This window comes from Phalaenopsis equestris, unplaced genomic scaffold (assembly GCF_001263595.1).
Source record: "Phalaenopsis equestris unplaced genomic scaffold, ASM126359v1 Scaffold000192, whole genome shotgun sequence".
NCBI lineage: Eukaryota > Viridiplantae > Streptophyta > Magnoliopsida > Asparagales > Orchidaceae > Phalaenopsis > Phalaenopsis equestris.
Genome location: NW_018164634.1, coordinates 453016 through 461997, shown reverse-complemented (window position 1 = coordinate 461997; position 8982 = coordinate 453016). Strand labels below are relative to the sequence as shown.

The window sequence follows — 8982 nt, the reverse complement described above, 5'->3', positions numbered from 1 at the left end:
TTTTTTTTCTCTTTGTTTGGCTAGTTTATACATATATTTTTCACTCTCTTTAGTATCTAATCTATTCTAAATATCATTAAAAACATAATTTTTAGCGTCGCATATTGTTCTTCTAGACTTCTTGCGGGCAGTTATCCAATTTTCTAAGCTTTGACATTAAAAAAAAAAATAGCAAGGCTTCTTATATTTTATCTTTTTTTTAATATTATTATTCCACCACCAACTATTTTTTATTTAAAGAATTTTTTTTCTTTTGATTCTCCAAGTACATTTTTTGCTACTTGTTTAATAGTATTTGATATTTTATCACATATATCATTTGTTTTATCATGAACATCCCAAATTTTGAAATCTTGAATTTTACTGATAAAAAAATTTTTATTTATGTCCTTTAGGTTCCCCCATCTAATTCTACAATGATGAGTCATAGTATTGTTTATTTTACCACTCTTCATCTTCAAATCTAGAATTAATAAATGATGTTAGGTACTTAAATCCTCACTTGGAATGACCTTACAATCCTTACAATATCAACGATTACTTCTTCTCATAAGAAAATAATCAATTTGTGTTTTATTAGATCCATTCTTATTAGTTTGTGTTTTATTAGATTCATTCTTATAAGTAATAAGATGCTCATCTCTTTTCTTGAATAAAATATTAGTAATAACAAAGTCATATACTAAGGCAAAGTTTGAAATAGCTCTACCTTCTTCATAAGTCACTCCAAAATCGTGGCGACCATGAATATTTCTAAAATTTTCTACCACTCTACTGACATGTCCATTTAAACCTCCTCCAATAAAAATTCTTTCTTCAAGAGATATCAATTGTATTAAATCTTCTAAATCATTCCATAATTTATCTTTAAACCCTATATCTAAAAACCTACTTGAGAAGCATAAATCTATTAATTTTTACAACATTATCTTTTAAACTCTTATCTATAATAACACCTACACCATTTCTAGTGTGACTATTACCAGAATACCGAAGTTTAAAACCTAAGTTATCAATCTCCTTAGCCTTTTCTCCGACCCATTTAGTTTCTTGAATACATAAGATATTAATCTTCCTATGGATCATAATATCAACTAATTCCATTAATTTACCATTGAGAGTACATATATTTCAAGATCCTATCCTAATATTAATTTCATTAGCTTTATGAACTAATTTCTTTACATGCACCCGTCAGTAATGTGGGAACCCTTGCTTATTTGACACTACACCCGGGTGCCGGTGTAGCGGCCCTTGCACACTTTTTACTGTATTCAGGCTATACAACGCGTCGCTTCTAGGGGACACCCTAGCACTTACACAAAGATCAAAAGGATTCATGTCATGATTTTTTTCGACAAATTTTATGTTGGTTGTCGACTACCTAACTCAACCCTCCACTTTTCACATCCAGGCTTGGGACCGGCAATGACAGTGTTTACAGCAACAAGCTTTATCATAAAGCAAAAAATCAAAATAAGTGGTATCTAATGCTCATAAATGGATCCAAAGAGTAATGGATGTCAATCTCAAAGGTTCCCAAGAAATTCACATAAACAAATAACAAGAAAATTGACTGGGACAATCAAGAGCTTATGATACAAATTAGAAATCTAAAATTGTTTATAAGCAGCGTCAAACATTGCTAAAAATGAACAAGGCACGAATACCACATAGTTGACAACAGCCGGTTTCATGAACAAGATCACAAAAGAGTATTACTGGTGAAAAGGGAAGAAAATCATATAAGCAAATGATTTCACAAATCAGCAGAAGTTTTCTACATAATTAAATAAATACTTACAAACAATATTCTTAGTTTAGTTTCAACAGATATCTTATTATATATATATATATATAGGAGAGGCACAAATCAACATAAACACCACAAAAAATTTTCATTGAAAATGCCAGCTCACAATAAATGAAATATATCATTCCTCTGCACCCCACCACTTTCAATATGCAAAAGCCACTGCATGTGCCGCTTTCGCCAAAAACAGTCACTGACCTGAGACTGACTTATCAAGAAAACAAAGGTGAAGGGTTTGCGGGGGCCTCTTGATTATGGAACAATAGCTCACCCCGCTAGCCTACAACTTGCAAAGGCTCTACCAACCTTCCTCCTTTCCCGAGATGGCCAATCAAATTTCATTCATATGACTTAAACCCTAGTGTCAGTGACCAAGCAATACCCGCTTCCAAAACAACCTCTCCACCTTAACCCCTCTTATAAAAGCTTCTAATTCGCAGCTTGTCATCCACCTCAGCCCCTTGCATCATGCATGTTATCGTTCAAACAACCAACATTTCGAATGCAAAGCCTACAATTTGACGCCCTAGCTTCTTGCGCTTATAATTGCTCTTAGCCGAGCTACCAGCCATTGACGTTCTATAAAAGTTGCAACAACGGACCCCATCTCCCTATAGCTCTCACATATGGCTCCTACACGAGCAAGAGGGTTACCCATTCTTATGGAGAAGAAATTTTCTTTATAAAGTGCTCTCAATTAGCCCCTTCAATCAGATTTTGCTTAGCATGCCTCACCCAAGCAAGTGGCCATCATGTCACATTCATGCATCATGCTAAACTATGGCGGGCTATGTTTCACCCAACTGGCTAGCTCTCTCACTCTGAGCTCCTCAACGCAAGGCCTCTCTAGCCTTGGGCACCATAAGCTACCTGTAGCATCCCTAATTATCAACTTCTATAAAAGCCTCCCATCTCCTATGACGTGTAAGAACAAAGTCGAAATGATCCTCAAGATCCCAAGCCTCGACCAAATGCTCAAGCACCCACAACCTACGTCCCTGGGGGACAATTATTGAGGCTTCTTCAAGCATGAGAAATCTGTGAACACCTCTCTCCACGTCAAAGTGTTCGTCAATGTTCTCTCCGTACAAATCTCTTCAAGCTCAATTGAAAACTGTCTTCTAAACCCACACACCTTTAAGATATAGTGCTTTTGCACTCTATTCATGCACTTCAACAAGGAATGACAGGTGCTCACAGATGATACCAAAGAATCTCTTGAAGGGAACGACATTCTTATTGAGATTGATGCCATGAATAAGGTTATTATTGCTTCTCCTAAATGGTAAGGCTTTCCCTCATTTCTTCATCATCTTCATCGATGATATACTCAACTGGCACCCCTCCATTTCAGTAAACTATGCCATCATTGCACCATAGACAACAAAGAGCAAAATTTTATGCATTCCTACGGTGAACTTTGAGTAGCAACAACATTGAGCACTCTATAAATGACGCTAAATAGGGGGACAACCTTGATGATGTTTGTGCATCATGTGTACCAACCCCGCCAACTTCAAAAAACTGACTTAGCCAACACTATGCTGAAGTGCACAACATCTTTTTAGAATTCACACACCTGTTTGAAATGTCATCACACCATTACAGCAGCGCACTCAAACCCTATATACACGTACATATGTGTGTGTGTGTGCACGTGCGTCTGTTTATATAATGTGTTTGTCCTTGTAGGTACCTCAAACTTCATACATGCATTTTCTAGTATAGTAGGAATACAAACATAGCAATGGTGTTATGCACCGAGTATACACAACTTTATTGGTGCGGCTGTATAAGCAACATAAATCCTTTGAAGTTAATAAATAGAGTGCAAGTTCCACATACATTCTTGGTTTTGGTCAAAATCCCATGTCCCATCTACTCTTTTAAGTTAAGCTATCAACCCATAATATCAAAATTTTGAACCTTTATATATCGATAGCAATAAGCCTCGACTTCCATAATATTGAATTTATTTACCTAGGTTAATCATGCACTCACTTAAGCAAACAACATTTTACATTTTGCTTAAGACAAAGCTTTGAAGTGAACAACCTTGGTTTAACTCAAAGCACCCTAATCAAGAAAACTCATCAGTACAACAATCAATCATATACTACAGCATACAAACCTCTATAATAAGGAATGGACCATTGAGAATTAGGCACCATAAAAAAGGTGTCACGTAGCATGTAACCTACCTTAGGTAAGCTTAACCTCATCTCTTAGGCAACCTAACTTGCGATAATACAACCAAGTGATAATTATTTAATGATATATTTGACTACACTCCATGGTCATATTCTTGAACCTTTGAACCATTGTTAACATTATTGGCTCTACAGGCCTTTTCTATAAAAAAAACAAATATTAGTCTTTACTTCAAACAGATACATCATTTAATCTACTTCACCTATGTTTATTTCAAATATCTGATAAGGTTAAATATTCATCCCCATTCGATCCTCCACTATAAGCCTAACTTTTAACACCAATCTAAAGCACATTGGCACTCTTAATTCAGAGCATTCTCAAACATTAGGATGGGGATGTAATTAAACATTGAGAGTTACAATAATAAGCAACAATAATCCACCATAATTAAAATTAACCCCAGTTAACCTTACAAGCCAATCAAGAGAAATCTTTAAACCTTATCCTATTGCCTTTGAAACTCCATGTTGCTTGATGTACTTCTACCAAAACTCCAACATAGTGAAATAGAATCGGATCATATCATACGAGTTTGAGTGTCTTTGGGCCACCATATTTTTATGACTCCCAGGAGAAATGTTCATCCATTTATCTATGAAGTTCATCGCACTTTGTTTGTGATATTATCACAAATGCACATCAAAGTTTTTTTCTAAGCAAGATTTATATGTTTCATTGCACAAATTTCTAACGACTCAGTGAGGGATAATTTCTTCGTTCATCAAAGTTGACGCTCGCTCTGTCCTATCATCCATGCATATCAAAGACTCTTCTTAGTCCATATTTTTTGTGCTCTGTTATGTAGATTTTCGATGACTTCGATAAGGATAATTTCTCTCTCCAACTCTAAATATCATTATAATGTTTCCTTGATGCAACCATACAAGCACATCTAAGGCTTCTCTTGGTGCAAATTTCTTTGCACTTCATCATGCAGAATTACGGTAATTCCACAAAGTAAGATTCCTCTCGCTCTTTGAGTGTCATTGCGCTCTATCCTCAATGCACATAAAAACCTTTGGTTGGTCTTTTTTTTTCTTTTAATGCTCCATCCTAAAGATTTCTGACAACTCTATTGGAGAAAAATTCTCTCTCCAACTTGTAATTACACTCCATCTTCAATGTTGATTATGTAATACACAAAAGTCATTCTAAAGCCCTATCAAAGTTATTTTACTCCGACTCTATAAAATATTAAATATTTTTTTGGTTATAAAATCCATTTTTTCTAAGCAAGATTTATATGCTTCATCGCACAAATATCTTACGACTCAGTTAGGAATGATTTCTCCATTCATCAACGTGATGCTTTGTCCTACCATTTATGCATATCAAAAACTCTTCTCAGTCCATATTTTTTGTGCTATGTTGAGTAGATTTTTTATGATTTCAGTAGGGATAATTTTTCTCTCCATCTCTAAATATTATTATAATGTATCCTTGATGTTACCATACAAACACATCAAAGGCTTTTCTTAGTTCAAATTTGTTTGCACTTCATCATGCAGAATTGTGATAACTCCACAATTGGGTTTCATTGCGCTCTATCCTCAATGTTTCCATACATGCACATAAAAATATTTGGTTAGTCATTTTTCTTCTTTTAATAATCCATCATAAAGATTTTTTACAACTCTAGAATTCTCTATCCAACTTTAGGTTTAATTATGCTATGGCTTCAATGTTGATTACGTAATACACAAAAGTCATTCTAAAACCTTACCAATATTCTTCTATCCCGACTCTATAAAAAAAATTTTTTTTTTTTTTGTTATAAAATCCATTTATTGTGGCCAAACTCAAATTGGTAAAAATATCCACATTCATGTCACAATAACAGCTTTGAAAATAGTGTTGTTGTGTTTATTTAAAGCATACTTTTTACCTCTAAGCGGATCCTTGATATCAAATAATTAGCAAGTGTCGCAATGAGAGACAATGCATCGTGCGCGCCCACAAGTACATTTAGGTTGGGCCAATCTACCAAAGGGTACAAAAACTCTCAAATATTAACATACAAAAATTGGAGCCTAGAGTGACTCACTTGTAAGTCCAATAATGTTGAACTCCTAACATGGGTCTCCTATCTAACCTATTGAGCAACCATCTGGGGTATAAATCCCATAGGTCCACTAGAAAATATAAACATAACATCAACATAAGTCAGCTCGCAATAGATCCCACCATAATGTTTCAGAGGTGCTCAAACATTACAAAAATAATACAACCAGAGAACAGAGCAAGTAACTTCCAAGTCCACTGTAGGAGCTTCTTACAAGATGATAGATATAACGATAATGATAACTATTCATGCCATGATAATGGCTACTCTTGCAAGATGTGTGATCATCACAACAGAAGATTGGTAAATTGCATTAGTAGATCCACAATTGATAGGTCACATCACAATGAATGGCAACCCTTCATTCCTCCCCCCTTTAGTCATCAAAAGATCTCTATAGCTGGAGACCTGAGCATGAGACTTACAAGTCCAAAACTCATAAATTCTAATAAGAGTGGGAAAAAAAGGATAAATCCATACTTCTCATAAAGCAATGAAAACATACTTGGAACAATTAGTGCAATATTGTATCTGGCTCAATGATAAAGTAAGGTCGAAACTTGAAGATGTCAACGTAAGGTTTTCACCCAATTATTCCCAAGAAGATATATAGTTTTACACAAATCCCTATGGGATCAAGCCAAAAAGTACTTAGAAGTTCACATATTTTTATCGATTTGAACGAACATTCAATGATGCTGAGCTCTTCGATTCAATGACCACTAATAGCCTAAATCCAAGAGAATCCAAAACTATTTAACAAGCCTGTGGCTGAAACAGAGGCTAACCAGCCTATCAAACCTCGAAGTGAATCCAAGCCCATTATCACAAACCTATTAAGATAATGCAAGATGCCTCATCAGAAGCTCAAGCAAAACGCATAAGAAGAACATCCAAAGTTCACAGGCTCCAGCAAGCCAAACTAAATGCAAGGAGATTCCCAATTTATCTATCCATGAAAACAATACTCCTTACTCTTCAATACGATGAGCTCCAACAGCTTGAATCATAGAGAACATCCGGATGGATCAACAAGTAAAAGAGGCATATTGAGACTTTTGAGTAAATTCAGGCTTGTAGTTGATGCTTCGATGAAGACCAGCAATTCATTAGCGTCTAACCTTCAGGAAATTCTTTATGCAGGCCCATGACTAGCATAAAATCTTCTCTAAATTCAACTCTCCTATCAAGCTTGATTTGGACATCAAAGTTAAATCTTTATACGAGTATTAGCTCCCCCATATCAAGCTTGGTTTGGCTAATCAAAACTTAAATTATTTTATCCTAGTTTAGCTTGTAGAAGCAGGATCGGATAATCAAAATCTAGAAAATGATTAATGAACGCCAGAATTTCAAGAGCTAGGGACAGATCTAGATTAAATTCAAAGATAAAAATAGTAGAGAAATTATATTTCTGATATCATTCACAAATGCCTACCTACCATGTTGATAATGCGAAAGAAAAAAACACAGATCCACGATAAGAATGCGAGAGTGATTTCAAAAAAAAAAAAAAACTCAAAATTGCAGTAATATATCACTCATATTTAACCGGCAACAGAGAACAAGCATGCGAAACACTGTCCTGCATCCAACAAGAAAACGCAAGTTCGGAAGCTCAAGAATAATACCAATGAAACCAAAACAAAACCTCGAAATATTCACGGAATTACAACAAAATCTCATTTTAAAAGAACTAAGAACATGTCGATCAAACTTAAACATTTTCCCCTCATTTTACAGATCTGATTTATAAAAGGAGCTAAAAATGTAGAAACCTTCACAAATTACCATTATTAGGGATTACCATCTTTGAAAAAAAAAGGTTAATTTCATTTGCAGAAATGGAAGATGACAAAGGAGGATAAGCTCACAGAAGACACAAAGCCTGTGGATTTACCCTGAAAAGAAAAACACTGAAAGATAATAAATGAAAAATTTTTCCATAATATGGTTACAACGTCCAACCATATAAAAGCTCTCAAACAATTAAATCCTATAATTCCACTTAAATTGTTCCAATAAAAACCGAAATTCTGCAATTCAATCACTGAAAGATACAAAAAAAAAAAAAACAAATCGCAAATCGTTCCAATAAAAGACACTCGAATCCTATCGTTAACCATCAAAATAAGACAAGAAAAGCAGATGGCAAAAGAGCCATCAGAAATGAAGAATTATAGCACCATAATCAAATCAAAGAAAATGACAGATTAAAAATACCAGGCAGAGCATTCCAGAATTGAAGTGCATAATCATCGATGGATATCGAGGGAGACTCTTAATGAGAGAATCGAAGAGAGAACAAAAAAAGAACATGGGGGCGACGAAATGAAGAGTGGCAAATCGACCAAAAGCAGAGTGCTTCGATGGTTTTTTACCTCCCCGCGCTTCGAGTTATTGGTTAGGGGCCCTCCGCTCGTCCCGATAGAAAATTCCAATTTTAGGGTTTTGATCGTTGCGCGGAGTTGAGCTGGCCGAAGCCGTCAATTGCGCCGGCTTGGCCGGGACGAAAAGCGCTGACTTGGGTTGAGGCTTCACGGCTTGGCGCAGTAAGCGCTTCAGTGGTTCCGTACTTTCCGCACGTGGGTATACTACGGCCTTACATAGGATCGATTATTCTGGAATTTAACATTGGCTTCATATATATATATATAAGAAAATAAGAAAGTTAAATCTGGATATATATATATATATATGCTTTCCTCGGGGCATTTTTAATATGATTTATAACTTTATTCGACTTAAATTCAGTCAAATATAAGAAAATAAGAAGGTTAAATCTGGCGCTCCTTAAGATTTGATATTCATTCGACGGATTTGAGGGATTTATGGAAGGAAAATACTGACGCACAGACTCTTTAATTGTCTCTACCTCATCGCACACTGCATT

At 35.3% G+C, this 8982-nt stretch overlaps 1 protein-coding gene across 1 annotated transcript in view; it reads right to left on the bottom strand.

The window, feature by feature from the left end:
• The window catches only part of LOC110022481, a 14873-nt gene extending 6409 nt beyond the window's left edge, over positions 1-8464 (bottom strand). Inside the window, exon 1 of the mRNA XM_020721443.1 lies at positions 8313-8464. The gene's annotated coding sequence lies outside the window, so the exon portion shown is untranslated. The remainder of the gene's footprint in view (positions 1-8312) is intronic.
• Positions 8465-8982: the final 518 nt, after the last annotated feature.